Genomic DNA, 16,806 nt, shown 5'->3' with positions numbered 1-16,806 from the left:
GTTTGGATGAATTGTGTTCATGTCCTAGTATTTTATGGAAGGTAAACTTGTAAGTGATGAAACTGGATATTTGGGGAAATTTTTAAGCAAAGCATTGAAGGAGGAGCCTTCTTCTTGCCTGCTTTTGTAAAAGTAAGAGTAGAAGTGTGAAGAGAAAAATGTCTTAAAGATGGAATTGTTAAAAGGGAAGAACTAAAAAGTTCAGAAAATTCTCAGCCTATCTCTATTGGGGAAAAAAAAATGAGATCCTATTCAGGAGACAATATGAAGGGTATGGCCAAATTCGAAAAGATGAGTAAACCATCTAAATAAGCCAGCATCTATTGTGTAAGATAATGAAAGAATGACCTTAAAGGGAATTCAGAGATTGCCAGGGTTGCTATCTCAACCACAAGACCAGGATGGGTGCAGAATAGTTTCAAAATAGGAGCCAATCTATAATAACTTGTTATAGTAGCCAAAACTGAGATACATATATGAATTTCCTAATATGTTCTATGGAAAAATATTTCTTTAAGTTAATACTTCTCTAAATATGAAGAAGAATGATATGTCCGTATATTTATTTGCTAGTTGAGAATTCTGATTTTCTGTTCATGAAGCAAGAAACTTCTAATACAGACAACAAAGAAAAGGATGAGCTGCTGAGAAGTGTGACATTTGCAACCACCTCTTTAAACTTAGGCTGGGCAACAGTTTGTAGGGATATGGGAAAAGGCAACTCAAGAGGGAAAGTTGGAATAAGTAGTCTTTGAGTCATTTTCAATTCTGAGAATTCACCAATTATAGTTGGGGTAAAGGCCACACATCACATGCTGTGTCTGAAAGTGCTAAATTCAGAGGAGAAGAATCTTCAAGGTGACTTTTTACCCTTTTCATGCTTTGCCCTCATGTCCCAATTTTCTTTCCTTTTTCTATTTTACTGCTTCCTAGAGGATATAATCTTGATAACATTTCTCTAATGGTCACTTTCTGATTAGCTCTTTTAAGCTCAGCCAAGTTATAACTGGGCATTTAATTTTCTTCATCTCCAGGGTCTGGAGATCTTGCATTGTTGCTTCACAAAGCCGAATTTCTATCAGTAAGTTGCCTTTTGAAGGCAGGTAGCAATAAGTGGAGATAAGTATGGGGAAATGTGGTGTGTAACAGATAAATAAAAACATTGGTCAGATAAAAGGCTGTTGAATCTCCTTGACACTTGGGCCAATTTCATAGTTTGCTTTATGTAGATGCAATGATAACACAGTTTAAGGGTATACATACCTCAAGAAATGTAAGTTTTGTTATTTTAAACTGTTTGTTGGTGTGGCATCCCTAAATATGAAAATACTTTGATTTGTTTTTCCTTCATCCTTTCATGAAGAGAATAAAATGAATATAGTGCAAGGCATGTCTTGATTTTCCCACAGGGTTCTATCTCTCTCAGTGTGAACCAAAACATTAACAACTGAGGAAGGTCATCAGAGAGCATTCTTGAGAAATCCTGCAAGTGCATGTAAGAATTTTCCCATATTACAGATGGTGGGGTTGAGAGAACGGAAGAGTCCTTTTAGGTTCTCACGAAGAAACAGTTTTTACTTTTATTGAAAAAATTGTGATTTATCAGACTCTCTTAGGACTGCAGTGGCCAATGAATACAGAAGTCAATAAATCTAACTCTAAATAGATGTGCTTAAGCCATTCAAAAGAAACATAAAGCAGCATGACATAAAGGAATAAGTAGCATCCTGGTTCTTTTTCTAAGTTACTGAGTGCCTTCATATTTCTGTGTATCAGCTTTCTTAACTATCAGATAAAAATCCTAGACCAACCATCTTTAGATTCAGTCTCACTCTAAAATTTTGTGAGGTGATCATCTTTCATGTCTTACAAATCACTACGCAATGCAATCCCATGTCATCCACATGACGTCATTACTTGTGGGATCCTAGAACATTTTATGTTGATTCTAAGCAGCTTAGTCTATAGAATACAAAAGGGATTGTTTGTAAGATTTCCAAGCAACCCCTGTCTATGTGTTTCCACATTTAGCAATTGCTCTGTTACTGGTTGGTGATAATACCTAACTCTTACGATTCGACAATTAAACACCATACAGGATAATCATGTGAGTTCTGGAATCCTATGACCTGAGTTGGGATCCTGGCTTGTTTACTTGCTAGTTTTATAAACCTATGTACTTATTTAACCTTATTTAATATTTAATTATTAATTATTAATTATTTAATATTCTCAGCTGTGAAAGTTGCATAATATCTATAACTATTTCATTAAATAGTCAAGAAAATAAAATGAGACAATGATATGGAACCTGGTGCCTAGTAAGTACCTTGAAAATATTGTGCCTAGTACATAGTGAAGACTCAAGAAATATTAGCAAATATCTTCATCCATATTGGTTATCACTTTTTATCTCACAAATCATTCCAAAATTTAGTAACTTTGAATAATGATCATTCATTCTTTTTTTCCCCTCACAGTTTTTGTGAGTCAGGAATTTGAAAGAAATTCTGTTGGATATTTTAGGTCCAAGGTATCTCATGAGACATCAGTCGGATGTTGATGGGACTCACTTAGGTGGCTAGCAAGTTTGTGCTAGCAAATTAGTTCCTTTCCATGTGGGCTTCTCCTCAGTGCTACTTAAGTGTTCATAGCAGCTAGCTTCCCCTATTTGAGCTGTCCCAAAGGCCAAGGCAGAAGCTGCAACACTTTTTATAACTTAGCCTCAAAACTCACACACCTTCATATCCACCTATTCTAACAGCCATACTATCAGTCCTAGTTCATTGTTGAGGACTGTGAATTCCAGGAGGTGAGGATAATTAGGAGCTATCCTATAGTCTGACTCCCAGAGTCTGCCCCTGCCCCCAGTGATTTACAATCTTCCATCATGAAAAAAAATACACTTACTACCTTTCAAAGCATCCAAAGTTCTCCTCTACACACACATCACTTAAAAACTCATGATCCCAATATCTAAATCAGGCCCTGGTGCAGACAATGCTCTTCAGACACACTTCCTCAAATATGGTTCCTGCAGATCTGGAGAGTTTGATTTAAAGTCCCAAGCTGTCCCCCAGATAAGCAATATACACATTTGAGACTGAAACAAGGTAATTGCTATAACTTTCTATCAAAAAGGGAGAAAATGGGAGCACAAGGAGTCATTAGATAATAGCAAATCTGAGATCCAGCAGAGCACATAACTTCTATGGGGAGTTATGATCCAAAGCCCTTGGCTCTGCCCTGATTTCCTAGTTCCAATATCTTTGCCATACTACTTCTTTCATAGGAAACGGCTAGTGTCTAAAATTAATACAAGTGCTCCAGCTTTCTTTTGATTACTGTTGGCATACTATATCTTCCTCCATCCCTTTACTTTTAATGTAGCTGAGTTTTGTTTGTTTGTTTTGTTTTGTTTTGGGAGTTTTAAGTTTTGAATCCAATCTGACAAAATCTGCTTTATAATTGGGGAGTTTAGGCTATTTATGTATAGACCAATTATTGGTATACCTGGATTAAAATTGATCATCTTTCTATTTTCTATTTGTTGTATTCTTTGTTTCTTCCTCCTTATTCTTCTGTCTTCACTTGTTTGGATATTCTGTTCCCATGTGTTATTTCGTGTCTGTTTGCTTTTCAGTTTGGATAATTTCTATTGATTTATCTTTAGGTTTATTAAGTATTTCCTTAGTTGTGTCAAGACTACAGATGAGCCCAAGCAGGGTTTTCTTCATTTATGTTGCCTTGTATTTGATGTCCAGTATTTCCTTGTAATTCTTTCTTACAATTGCCATCTTTCTGCTCATGTTACTCGTCTGGTCTTGCATGCTATCCACCTTTTCTATTTGAGCCTTTAACATCCTAGCCATATTGAAATTTCTCTGATAATTCCAATCTGTGTTATACCTCCCTCTGGTTCTGATTATTGCTTTTTGACTTTAGACTCCCCCCCCCCCCTTGACTTTTGACTTGATAAGGAAGGTTAAGTAAAATTTGTAAATCAAATTCCCCCTGCTTCCTCAGAATCTTTTCATATGCCCCCATCCCAAATTTCAGGGTCTTACTTCTTCATAATGAATGTCCTTGCTTTGACATAAAAGACCTTGCAAACTTCGAAATTCATGTTGTTATTTAGCCATCTGCGTTATTGAGTTTGGTTTCAAAAATCTCAGTCCTGCAGCTACAGGTAATAAGGTTTTCTTTTTCGGCAATTGCAGAAGCTTCTGAGCCTCTTAATCTGTTCTTGAGCTAGAAATTTAAAGCCCTGAGCTCATAATTTTATTCCAAGATCTCCAGGGAATTTAAAGCAACAAAACAACCACATTGTACTGATTATTTTCACTAAAATATTCAATGACTGCAACTACTTCTACAGGTATTTGATTATAAGCATCAACAAACGATCATTTAATTAGCTGCTCGGCCACTATATGTCATAGACTAATGGTGTTTTATTTACCACTAGAAAAAGATTAAAGCATGTAAATCTAATCATATGAAGGAACCATTTCCAGATTGCTCATAGTCAATTCTGAGAAATATCCTTAAAGCTCTTTTCCTTTGGAGCGATTTTCAGTATCAGCTTCAGGGTCTAACCAGAGAAAGAGAACCACCAGGAGCAATGTTATATAATTTGTATATTATAGTAGTTTGATCACTTCAACTTTGGAAGCTGGTAAGATCATCTCAGTTTGTTCCTTTCACTGCTGTTTATAAACCTGAAGACCTAGGACAAGTCCTTTGAATTGAGAGATTTATTTGAAGGGGAAGAAAGCAAGTACAACTCAATCTTACAAGGAGAGGGCAGGAACCTGAATCTCTTTCTGTAATGGGAACTTGTGTTGGCCTCTTTCCATCTACAAGCCTGAAAACTCACTGCTGTGGATGACTTTCAAAGGAAGCTGGAGCTCTTGCCATAGGTCTATCCCAGTAACTGGCCCACAATTTAGAGATGCCAAAGGAAAAGATTCCATGAAGCTGGACCAAAAGATAAACCAGAAGATCAGAAAAAAATTTCACAACCAGCATTAGGCCCTGGCCTACATTGAGCTTCTGAGAGTATAAATGATTACAGTTTTATTCCCACCTTCCAAAGCTCTTGCATAGATTTATCTAGAGGTGAGACAAACCAGAAACTTATAGGAATTGAGATTCTGGGAAATGTAGTTCAGCACAGTCAATTTGACACATTACAAAGCCACCACACCATTCCAATTACACAAAAACCCATGTTTAGGGGCCCTGCAATGTTATTAACCACTGAATGGAAATATCTGGAAGAATAATAGCATTCAGTTTTTAATTTCCTTCCCTGCTGGGTTGAATTATCAGCAAGTAATGCTGATAAACATAGTACTGTGTTTCCTGTCTCTAGTCTTTTGGTAATTCTTCAAAACTACTTTGCTCCAAAGCATGTTCTCTTGCTGACAAATTTGACAAAGCTCTCCCAAAGGATTTTTGGTTTCTTTTCTGTTGGGACATATCTGAGATGCCCAACTTGTCATTGGACAGTGATGCATTCATTTAACAAATATTTATTAAGCCCCAGCTATGTTTTTGATACACTGTTTAGTGTTGTTGTAGATACAGAGAAGTACTTTAAAATCCAGTGGTTTTAATGTCTAAAAATGTGGGGGACAGAGTTCAAATCCCAGGCTTCTGATTGAATATTCTCAGAGGGTGTGAGATGCAATTCAGGAGTGGGAAAGTATCACAAGGGAACCCAGACAGCCTGACCTCCGTATCATCCCCGTAAGCAAGACTGCACAAGGCCCATTGCTAGAAAACAGTCATCCAGGGAGGCAGACAGGGATTGCAACTTGGAGAAAGCAAAATATTTTCCAAATTTTCACAAAGCTGTGTTAGGGACTAGAGCCCTGCTTCCCACATTTTAAGTATCTGAGATTTTCTTTTTCAGGTCTTTTGGATTCTAATGCTCCCTCCAAAGTTAGCAATTTTGTCTTGCTTCCTGTCCTCCTCTTTTTTTATTCCTCTGTAAAGAATGCTCCAAAACACATTTAAATTTTTATGAAGTACTTGTTTTGTTATACCTATATATCCTCTTTCTGCTTGTCAAATATATGCACTGAACGTAAATAGTTTAAGTGAACATTAAAGCAGGGCTATCACTTATTAATTAGATATCCTATAAATGAAGGAAGGTGGGCTGGGAGGGGACTTTCTCCCTTGTTTCTATGGGTTAATATGGCGGTTGTGGACTTACCTCTGATGGCTCATTATCTTGAGCAGGAAAGAGAAGAGCCTGCCCTCTGCTACACCAGACAAAATAATTAAATTATCCTCCCTATTGAATTGTGATAAAATTAAAGTCACACACAAGTGTAGCAAGTCAGATTCATGTTTTCCAGGGAAACAGCAGAGGCCTGGCCTTGTAGCTGGCACAGCCATCAACTCAGATGGATGTTAGGATCACTTGGGAAGTTCGTTGTTATGTTTTGCCTTTTTTTTTTTTTTAAGATTTATTCACTTGTTGGGAGGGGTAGAGGGAGAGAGAGAATCTCAAGCAGACTCCCCACTGAGCAGGGAGCCTGACATGGGGCTCGATCCCAGGACCCCGAGATCATGACCTGAGCCGGAATAAAGAGCTGGCACTCAGCGGACTGAGCCACCCAAGTGTCCCACACTTAGGAAGTTTAGGAAGTTCTTAAACAGCACTGATGTCTGGGCCCTACCTCATAACATTTTCTAGTGTTTCAGAATATCTAATAATCTGAGATTCTGGGATATAGTATTTTAAAGCTCTCAGGTGATTCTTTTTTCTCTTTTGCAGTCAGTGTCAAGAGTCACTAGTCTGCCTTTCCTAAGGAGCTTGACAGTAGTATGGAGTAATTTAGCAGCATTGCTAGGCAAATTGAAGATTTTTTTTTTTTTACCTGCAAATTTTTATTTAAATTCTAGTTACTTAACATACAGTGCAATATTGGTTTCAGGAGTATAATTCAGTAGTTCATCCCTTAAATACAATACCCAGTGCTCAAAACATGACAAGTACCCTCCTTCATACCCATCACCCATCTAGCCCATTCTCCCCCCATCTCCCTCCATCAACCCTCAGTTTGTTCTCTACCATTGAGAGTCTCTTATAGTTTGTTCCCCTTCCTCTCTTTTTCCCCCTTCCATATCTTTATCTGTATGGTTTGTTAAATTTCACATATGAGTAAAACCATATGGTATTTGCATTTCTCTGACTTACTTCGCTTAGCAAAATACACTCTAGGTCCATCCATGTCATTGCAAATGGCAAGATTTCATTCCTTTTGATGGCTGAGTAATATTCCACTGTATATATACACCACACTTTTTTTTTTAAAACCACAACTCCTTTATCTATTCAGTCAGCAGACATTAGGGCTCTTTCCACAGTTTGGCTATTGTTAATAATAGGAGCTTCTTGATACTGTTCATGGTCCGATAGATATCACGTACTTACATATAGCCCAGAGTCAATGTCACTGAGATATACACATGTATACCTACAACAGAGAAGTGGACACTTAGACAAACACAGACATACTTAAGAGAATTACACACACACATACAAATACATTACCAAAGACTCACAGACAATAGGCACTCATGCCCACATGTATGCACACACACAAGGATACACATGTATAGTATCATTCCTGGCATACATAGACATGCACACAACAGCAACACAGAGAGGGTCACAGTGACACAGAGATTCTGATAGACCACAGAGATATATCTAGATATCTCAAAATAGAACAGAGACACATACTAAAAACTGTGCCCTTTGAAGCTTTTGCTTTATTGCAGCAAGCATGGCGCTGGATGACCTTCATGTGTTAGTTTCCTGTGGTTCTGATTTAAGTCAGGTCAGTGTCACATGCTCTGTCTCCCACACAGGTTCTGTTTTAGAAAAGGTTAAATAGAAATGGTCATCTTAAAAAAAGGAACTGTGTGGCATTCCAACAGGAAAAGAGATTTTACTGAGAATTGCCCCCTTGTGTGACCTTGCAGCCTTGGGAAAGAAATAAAAAAGTCACTTAGTTTGGGGTTCTGACAGAGATCTGGTCAGTAGATCAAAATAACAGGTCACAACATTAATAAATAATACCTGTACAGCCCCTTTGACAAATGAGTTCATACTTACAGCTCACACCCACCACTTATACAGAACTTTACAGCTATGACCTCATTTGATCCTCAGAAAACCCCAGTTAGATGACTACTATTCTTGTGCCTTTTTGAAAGTTGATACTACAAAGAGGTTAAACACATATCTGAGGTCACCCAGTTTATTCGTTTCCTGTGACTGTCATAACAAATTAGCACAAATCGTGTGACCTTAAATAAGAGAAATTTATCGTCTCACAGTCTGGAGGCCAGAAGACTGAAATTAAGGTGTTGGCAAAGCCTCACTGCCTCTGAAGTTTCTACAGGAGCAATCCTTCCTTGCTTTTTCCAGCTTCAGATTACTATTAGCATTCCTTGGCTTCCTTAGTTTGTGGCCACATCACTCCAATCTCTGCTTCTGCCTTCCTATCACCTTCTCTTCTGTGTGTCCCTGGATAAGCCTCTTTTATACAAGCACTGGCCATGAGATTTTGGACCCATCCACACAATCCAGTGTCATCGCCTCATCTCGAGATCCCTAATTACAACTGCAAAGATCTTTTTTCCCAATAAGTTAACATTCATGAAAGGTCTGGGATTTAAAATGTGGACATAATATTTTGGGGTCCACCATTCAACCCACCATTCAACCCTATATCTAGCTGCTAAGTCGAATGTCTGAGATGCACTCTTCTATGTGACTGGACTGGGGGGTTGTGCTCTTAATATCAGACACTGCCTCTGTTCTCTCTGAGATAGGGATTGGTTTGATGGCACAGAAGAGTGCTTGTCAGCCACCTTTCCTCACGAGGACAGTAGCCTGGGATCCAGTGTTTTGATTGCAGTCCCTCTGATCTCTCCAGTAAGATAAGCCTCTAGATGATCCAATTGGCTCTCTGTGAGCTGGATCAGGTGGGGAAAGAGTTTGGACTCTGAGTGCAAGACTCCAGAGTTGGAAATGAATCTGCAATGGTGATGCTTTGAATATCCTTAAAAACACAATTTTCTCTAGAAGGCAATGCTATTGAATCTGTATTCTACTTCTCTCTACCCTACCCCTTCTTCTTTGAGGACCATGCAACTGTTCCTTCAACATGCTTACCAGAACTATCTTAGAAGCTTATAGGTTGATTGCATCTAGGCAGCTTGGGTAAAGAGAGCTGAGCATTGAGAACATGTGCTCATCTGTTTGCCTTTTCTATGGACGTGAGTTTGGCTAGAATGACAAATATGAAGTAGGCAGACAGACTGTTGGTCATTTTGACTTGCTGTGAAATCCCCTATGAGATTCCTACCACTGTATTTGGTTACAGGGAGTCTATGTACTCATATGTGATTACGAAGTCCTCTGTCAGTCAACATTCAATCAAGATACATTGAACATTTTCATGCTTTTGTTTCTGTGACAGATACAAAGTGAGTACTCCTGTACACAAAGGGATTATGGTGTAATTGGGGAAACAAATGATGTTTATGAATCATTGTATTACTAGAAATAATTAGAATTAGAGACCGAAGAGCTAATCTTGCCTGAAAGATACATTTTATTTTGACCCACATACTACTTCTTAAAAATGCTTGCGCTATCTGCCAATATTTAAAAAATGGGATTTCACATACAAATCTATGGTTCTAACAGGAAAAATAAAAATATCAGAAGATCTGGCAAAGCAAACTAAAATCACATTCTATCATAGCAATAGTTGCCTCCCCCCGCCCCCCCCGGAACATATGATTTCCATTTTAACACAGTCTCAAGAACTCCAGATTGTCTTAATTTGGGCTCACTTTTTCTGTTTAGATTACTGTCTGGTTGCTGCAGGTATCTGAGTTTAGAACTCTTATGTTCGGTCAAAAGTTAAGTCATTAATGCATTGACAAATAGTTTAGGATTCTAGAAGGGGGGTTGTCAGGGAGGGGATGGAACATTCGGGAAGCTCAGCAGTGGGAATGAATCTGTCCTATAGAGAGTCAGAAATTAGATAAGGTTGGGGGAAAGGGGATAGAAGGAATTAAGTACTGAGATGATGAGAAGAACATAAGGTTAATGCAAAATTAAATTCTGGTGTATTAAAGGCCTAAAAGAAGAAAATAGAGGAGAGTATCTTTAGAGCAGGGTTGGCAAGGGAATCCAAAGTTAACAAAGAACTACAGAAAATACAAAAGACACACAAAGTAATACAATAATAAAGAAAAATTATTAACATGTTATAGAAGAGGAAACACAAATGGCCAAGAACTACAAGAAAATATTTTTGAACACACAAGAAATACAAGATGCAAAATAATGCATACTTATTATATATGTGCAAATATAAAAAACCCTAAATGTCCAGCAATTCCAAGGGAATAACAAGGATATGGGGAAATAGCTCTCCTATCCTACCGAAAGACGCATAAGTGATGCAGCCATCTTTGAGGACAATTAGACAAAATCTAATAAAATAGAATATTGTAGGTTAGACTCAGCAATTCCATGTTCAGAAATTTGGAGATTTCCTTACATAAGAATATAAGGAAATATATATGAACATATTCAATGTAGCATCATATGAAAGATAAAAAAACTAAAATGTTCTACAGTAAGATTTAAATATTCTGGTACACACCACTCACACAATGAGAACATAAACAGCAGTGGTGACAGACTCAAGTTACACATGACTTTGGCTAAATCCCTATATCAGATGTTTAAAGAAAAAGAAAGTTGTAATATAGCAATATGTAATATGAAACTGTTTATAGCAAGTGTAAAAACCTGCAAAACAAGATGAACACCCAAACTGAATACACATGATCTATGAAGATAGTACAGAGGGGATCTGTTGGACCAGCAAGAGTTTGTGTGATTGGGGATAAGATTGATTTGTTCTGCCCCAGGGATGCAGGAGGCCTGGGGCACTCATGAATGCAGATTTTGGTGTTTCATTATGTGATCCAACAGCCACCACCACTGCTCTCTTCTTAAAGCCATCACCTTTGGGAGGGTAGGACGGTGGGCATGTGGGTAGGCGTTGTAGATTTATATAAAAGACGCTGCTTGGAAAAACATTATCTGAAGGAAGAAGAGAGTCTACTGGTGAACTAGCTCTAAGAGGTAGAGAAAAAGAAGGCAGGATGCACTTATCACTCTTTGTTGTGATTATGAAGACTCATAATCCCTCTGATAATTCACTCAACTAACAAACATGACCTGTTGCCTGGGCATTTCAGTGGCCTCCCTGTCCGTCCTTGCCCACTCTCTACCTCCTACACACCAAGTGAGTCAGTCTCCCAAAAGCATGGCTCTGACAATGTGCCCCCAGATCTTTATTCTCTGCTGCATAAAGTTTGATTCCTACAGCTCCCTTCTGGCACCAGCTTTTCTTTCTATTCTTACTTCTCTCCACACGTATTTATTTAGGACTTGCTTCATGCAGGCTAGGCTCCTTCGTGGGCACTGGCAACCGAGTGTGCAAGATGAACAAAGCTCCTGTCCCTACAGACTCATAGTCCAGTAAGTGGAGGAGACAGACAATGGAGCAGTGAGCCAGCAATCTAGATAATTGCCCCTGGGATAAGTGCTACAAATTCAACAAAACCAATATATGACTGTGAATGACGGGGAACATTAGACAGGATGGTCAGGAGAGGCTCCTTTGAGGAAGTAACTTTTGAGCTGAGATCAGAGAGATGAGAAAATGTCAGCCAAGGAAATATCTATGGGAGGATGATGTATATGTTTTTTTTCTTTTTCTCTCCTGCTCTGAGCAAACGGATCTCTGCCCTGACTACATTCACTAGCCTTTGTCCATACCATTCCCTGTACCAGAAATGTGTCTCCTCCATTTCCTCCTGTGGGAGCTGCACCTTGCTTTAAATGCCGCCACCTCTATCAAGCATTACCTGATTTCCTCAACCAAATCCTCTCTTACCTGTAAAAGCTTTAATGTAAACATCGCAACATTATTTGTTTTGCTAAGGACTATCCTGATCACAAGTAACAAGTCTAGTTGGAATAAGGATAACCAGAAATAAGGGTCAACTTTTTTGGCTTAGGTAAGCCAAAAACAGAATGGTCAACTGTAGGGCTGGCTTCCGGGAACACTGTGCCCTTTGCTGTAATAGCAAATCACCACGTCTCTTTTCTTTGCTCTCCTTTCTGTATGTTACTTTCCTCTTTCAGGCTACTCTTCCCCCACAAACCTGGCCCAATGGTTGCAGGTAGTTCTGTACTTAAACATTTAGGACTCTGAACCTCAGAGATAACTCCGCCGCTAACACCCTCAAGTTAAAAAAAAAAAAAAATTCCCTTTGTTATTTTACAAGTATGTGTGGCTTAGGAGAGCTCTGTCTCTAGATGCAGGCATTATAAAGGTGCATGGCATATGTGCTAAGCCTGATTTACCCCCCCGGTGCTAAAAAAGCATCATGGAGGCTATAGAAGGTTGTGCACATTGTACATCCCAAGTCTTCCATGGTGCCTGCAGAGTCATAACTCCAGCCACATTCTGTATTCCATTCTTGCAAAACCCATTTATTCCACACCGTCTTAGTGTTTCTATCCTATACTGTGGCCGACTTTTCCCAAAGGCAAATAAGAAAGAGTATTAATGCCACTCTAGAGAAGTTTGTTGGCAGTATGCAGTGTGATGCTTCTCTCTGAGGTTTGCCGTTAATTTATGGATGATCGCTGTTACCTTCAGCTTCTCTCCCAGCCTCCTTTTTATCAGTCCAATGTCATTATGTTGTAGCTAGAAAGCATGTCCTTCTCTGAAAGAAAACCAATCCCAAACCTCTCTTCTTATTTGGGTGCTACAAATGATTAATCTCACTCTCTTGCCTTATCCGCCACCACTCCACGCTCCAAGAATATTGGCTGTCTCCACACAGCCTCAGCATGCAGGACTTTTTTCAGAACTATTATGACATCTGCCACTTCGTACCATTTTATATTTTTCACTTTTTAATTTATAAGTGTTTGAAATCTTTCCCTCCTGGTTCTCTTCTTTAAAGGAGCAATTATTGATTCCTGGGTCAGATCCTATATCTTTTATAGCACAGAATCTGGGAGTTAAAAAAAAATTTTTTTAAAAAACACAGGTCTAAATTGATGTGAATGACAAATGACTAAGCCAAAGATAAAAGAGGTAGGGAGAAATCGTAAGAACCTGCTTGTCTCGGGCTGAACTAGAGATTTTTTTTTTCTCTTCAGAATAACTTGAAATAAAGGAAAAGAGAAAATATTGAGGATATGCTGCAATGAATGTCTAATGTATGAAAGAGATTTGAAAAAAAGAAATTTTTGACTGGTTTTATTAACTCACTTTGGTATTTAGGAGTAGACCACAAATTTGATGTAAATTTGCAATCATTTTTTAATTGAAGTATAATTCACAAATATTGTATTAGCTTTAGATGTATGACATAATCATTTAACAATCACATACCTTACGAAATGCTGACCACAGTAAGTATAATTACATCTGTCACCATACAAAATTATTACATATTATTGATTATATTACCTATGTTGTGCTTTTTATTCCCGTGTCGTCTTTATTTTATAACTGCGAGTTTGTACCTCCTAATCCCTTTCACTTATTTTGCTTATCCCCCAACCCTTCCCCTTTGGCAGTATATTATAAGTCCATTTCCATTCTTTGTTGTCGTTTGGTTTTTGAGATTCCACATGCAAATGAAATCAAATGGTATTTATTTTTCTCTATCTGACCTACTTCACTTAGCTTAATACCCTCTAGGTCCATCCATGTTGTCACAAATGGCAATATTTCATTCTCTCTTAAGACTGAGTAATATTCCAGTGTGTGTGTGTGTGTGTGTGTGTGTGTGTGTGTGTGTGTGTGTGTGTATACACACCACATCTTCATCCACTCATCTTTTGCTGGACAGCTGGGTTGCTTTCCTATCTTGGCTATTGTAAATAATGCTCCAATAAACACAGGGGTGCATATATCTTTTCCGAGTAGTGTTTTTGTTTTATTCAGGAAAATACCCAGAAGTAGACTTGCTGGATCATGTAGTACTTCTATGTTCAGTTTCTTGAGGAACTTCCATACTGTTTTCCAGAGTGGCATTGCCAATGTACATTTTCACCAAAGGTGCACAAGAGTTCCTCTTCCTCCACGTGTTTGTCAACACTGACTAATCTTGTCTTTTGATACTACCCATTTGGACTGGTGTGAGGTGATATCTCACTAAGGTTTTGACTTGCATTTCCCTGATGATTACTGATGTTGAGCGTTTTTTCATTTGTCTATTGGCCATCTGCATATCTTTCTGGAAAAAATGTCTACTCAGCCCATCTTCCCATTTCTAATTGGATCATTTATTTTTTGGGTATTGAGATGTATGAGTTCTTAATAAATTTTAGGTGTTAGTCCTTTACCAGATATATCATTTGTAAATATCTTCTCTCATTAGGTTGACTTTTGTTGATGGTTTCCTTCACTGTGCAAAAGCTTTTTATTTTGGTATAGTTCCAATAGTTTTTTGTTTGTTTTTGTTTTATTTTTACTTTTGTTTCCCTTGCCTGGGGAGGAACTGTTCAGAAAAAAATATTGTTAAAGCCAATGTTCATGAGTTTATTATGTTTGCTTTTAGGGGTTTTATGGTTTCAGGTCTTACTTACATTCAGATATTTAATCCATTTTGAGTTTATTTTTGCATATGGTGCAAGAAAGAAGTTTTCGTTCTTTTCCATGTAGCTGTCCAGTTTTCTCAGGACCATTTATGGAAGATATTTTTCCATTCTATATTATTGTCTTATTTGTCATAGATTGTCTATATAAACATTGGTTTATTTCTGGGCTCAAATCTGTTTGATCTATGTGTCTATTTCTGTGCTAGTATCATACTGTTTTGATTATCATATATTTGTAGTATAGTTTGAAATCTGGGATGTGATATCTTCAGCTTTGTTCTTTCTCAAATTGCTTTGCCTCTTCAGGGTCTCTTATGGTTCCAAATAAATTTAGTGTTATTCTGGTTCTGTGAAAAATACTATTTGTATTTTGATATAGATTGTATTAAACCTGTAGATTGCTTTGGGTAGTATAGACATTTTAGCAAGAGTAATTCTCTCAGTGCATGAGCATGGTATATCTTTCCATGTATTTGTGTTGCTTCAATTTCTTTAATCATTGTTTTATAGTTTTCAGAGTTTAGTTCTTTCACCCCCTTAGTTAAATTTATTCCTAGGTATTTTATTCTTTATGATGCAATCATAAATGAAATTGTTCTTCATTTCTCTGTTACTTCAGATTAGTGTATAGACACACAACAGATTTCTGTATATCACATAATCACTTACCATAGTAAGTTTTTTAAAAATGTGACTTAATGTCATGACAAAAAGATGCTTAATTTTAATGATTGGAATTTCTCTTAGTGCTTCACAACCTCTCCCCCAAATGTATGTGTCTGTATAACAAAGGCTCAGTATGTCCCACAGCACTTATCCCTTGCCTTGGATACATTATTCACTTCATAATCATTTGTTATGATAAATGATTACTTTTTGCATATTATTATCACCAGCAAACCGTTAATGAGTAGTAGTCATGTGTCAAGTGTCAAGCCCTATGCTAAGATTTCTAAATGTTTGATCTTTTTGAATCCCCGTAATCAGTCTAGTGTCATGAGGGTTGTTTTGTTTTGTTTTGTTTTTCCAATAATCCGTGTTAGAGATGACCAGTTTATGAGCTAAGCCATAGTCTAGTTGTTTAAACTTAAACTTAGTTTCTGTATTATACTAATTTATCTTTTAAGCAAACATTTATTAAGCACTTATTACTACTTATGCTTCAGATATAAATATTACTCTGTAGTTAGTAAATGATGGAATTGATATTGGAACCAAGGAGGTACAACTTTGGCATCTGTACTCTTAATTAATGTACTATAATTCAATGGGGGGGGGCAAAAGAAAATAAAGGAGGAGAGAGATAGGCAGGCAGGAAGATCTGAAACCTTACGGCCAGTTACTAAGAGAGGTTGTAAATTCTTCAGAGATCACCTTGAATAAACTGTTGCTGTCCAGATTTAGGGTCAGTTAAAGGTTTCCTGAAAGTCCCTCTAGCTCTGAAATGACTGACCCTTCCCTATAAGGAGGGAGAAGATAACTAACTTCATAACATTTCTATATGCTATGCCCTCTGCAATGTAAACTATCTCATTTACTCTACAAGAAGTAGAATTTGCTCACTTTCCATAAAAGGCAATATAGGCTTGATATTGCCACAGTGGTATTTTCCATACTAGTTAATGTTAAGAAATAAACACAAATATCAAACAATGAAAAATAGTCATATAAATGGTGGCATATCGTTATAATAAACAGTTACATGGCCATTAAAAATTGTCAGTTTTAAAGGAAATTTAATGTCCTATGAAAATGTTCAGGATATAATATTCAGTGAAAAAAATTCAGGGTACCTAATCACGGCATGATCTCAGTTTTATTAAAAAAATAAATAAAAATAACCCACTTTTAACAGGGAAAATGGAGCTAAAGTAGGGTGCCTCTGCTCTGGAAGTAGCATTCATGTGTCATATGTCCGGAGCAGCTAATCATCATGGTATTATCTACCTTTTGGTTGTTGTCTACTTAGATATGCTTTGCCCATGTGACTCTTTTCCTACCTGACATCCTTAAACTCAGAATTTTGTCAGAACCTGGCCACCTGCCAGACTCCTCCTGCC

Source organism: Ursus arctos, unplaced genomic scaffold, assembly GCF_023065955.2.
Source record: "Ursus arctos isolate Adak ecotype North America unplaced genomic scaffold, UrsArc2.0 scaffold_7, whole genome shotgun sequence".
In the NCBI taxonomy this organism is placed as follows: Eukaryota; Metazoa; Chordata; class Mammalia; order Carnivora; family Ursidae; genus Ursus; species Ursus arctos.
Note: the sequence above shows the minus strand (reverse complement) of the source record.